This window comes from Pteropus vampyrus, unplaced genomic scaffold, assembly GCF_000151845.1.
Source record: "Pteropus vampyrus isolate Shadow unplaced genomic scaffold, Pvam_2.0 Scaffold347, whole genome shotgun sequence".
Classification (NCBI taxonomy): domain Eukaryota; kingdom Metazoa; phylum Chordata; class Mammalia; order Chiroptera; family Pteropodidae; genus Pteropus; species Pteropus vampyrus.
This window is the reverse complement of record NW_011889128.1, coordinates 1,643,776-1,645,724: the sequence shown is the minus strand read 5'-3', so window position 1 is coordinate 1,645,724 and position 1,949 is coordinate 1,643,776.

Here is a 1,949-nt window from a genome sequence, read left to right as displayed (position 1 = left end):
TGTATCTGTTAGATTGCTTGATTCCATTATTTTTGGATCTCTGTTCTGTTCTCTCATATGGTTTCTGCTTCTTTGTCTTCCCACTTTGGCTGCCTTTCTGTGTCTGTTTCTATGTACTAAGCAAAGTTCCTAAGTCTCCCAATCTTGTTAGTGCGGCTTTGTGTAGTAGGTGTCCAGTGGCACAGGCCTGAGAGGGGTTCAGCTGTAGGCCAAGTTTAGTCCTAGCTTGTGCCCCTCTGGGGCCACCTATTAAAATTTAGCAAGCAATCCACAGATGCTGTGCTTATAGTTGCCTCAAAAGGCCACACCAGAAACTGAGGCCAGCTGCCACCAGTGTGAGTCTAGGCGCTGCTCAGCAAGGAGCACCTGACTAAGCAAAAACACTCTTGGATGTGGCTTGCGTAGGACCACGAATTGGGGAAGGTGGAGTTTCAGGGAATCTTCTGAGTGGAGCGACCTCTGTTATCCGGTTTGATGACATCTCCATTATGGCGGTGCTGAGTCCTGTGCACTGGGAGGGGGAAGGGCTCAACAGAGGAACAATGGATACCACTGGCACTTCTGTATAGAGCAAGTCTCACCTCAGCCCTTGCTCCAACAACTCAGTGCCCCCCTATAAGTCCCTGGTGGCCCCTGTGCAGCCGAACCAGTACTGATGCTCAGAGAGGGCAGGTCCATCACCGCAAAAGTCTGCTAGCGGTCACAGCCCCTTTAAGAGGCATCTGCCGCTGCTGCAGCCTCCATCTCACTCAGCCACTGGATACCAGGCAGCTCCATGTCCTTGCCCCAACCAACCTTCTGCCGTTGCAGGGTGATTTTCTGGACTCCTCCCTAGTTGTATAACTTGTTCATCTAGATCCCAGGTGATTTTTCCTTGCTGCTTGCTCCTTATTACTGTCACAACTTTGATTTGGTCGCCAGAGGGATGAACAGAACCTCTTTCTTTTCGGCCTTTTTTTTTTTGCCCCCCCCAAACATTTCTTTAGTAATAGTTGGAAATTAGGTATGTAAATGTTTAATCACTATGTTGTAGACCTGAAACTAATATAATATTGTATGTCAACTGTAATTGAAAAATAAAATTTAAAACTTAGGTGGAAATTTATATATCGCACTTTCAATAATGGATAGAACAAATAGGAGATCAATGAGGAAACAGAATTTGGATAATCCTACAGTTCAGGTAAACCTATCAGACATATAGAAAACACTCCATCCAACAACAGCAGAATATCTATATTTCTGAAGTGCACATGGGAGGTTTTTCAGGATAGACCATATATTAGGTCACAAAACAAATCTCAGTAACTTTAAAAGATTAGAATTATACAAAGTATCTTCTCCAACCATAGTGGAATAAAACTAGAAATCAATAACACAAGGAAACTGGAAAATTCATGAATGTTTGGAAATTAAACAACACACCCATAAACAAACAATGAAATGATTCAAAGAAGAAATCACAAGGGAAGTTAGAAAATACTTTGAGTGAGTGAAAATTAAAAAAATATGTACCAAAACATAAGTTTTGCATCCCCCATGAGGGATGCAGAGAAAGCAGTGTTCAGAGGGAGATTTATAGCTATAAACACCTACATTTTAAAAAAAGATCTCAAATCAATATAAATAACCTATTTTAATACCTGAGGAAATTGGAAAAGTAGAGCAAACTGAAAGCAAACCTAAAAGAAGGAAGGAATTAATAAATTTCAGGATGGAGATAAAATAGAGAATAGAAAAACAATAGAGAAAACCAATGAAACAATAAGTTGGTTCTTTGAAAAGGTTAACAAAATTGACAAATGTTTTAGCTATATCAACTAAGAAGAAAAGAGAAGATTCAAGTTGCTAAAATAAAAAATAAAAATGGAGACATTACTGCCGACCTTAGAGAAAGAAAAAGGATTATAAGAGAAACATGAAGGATTGTAGAGTAAAAAATTAGAAAA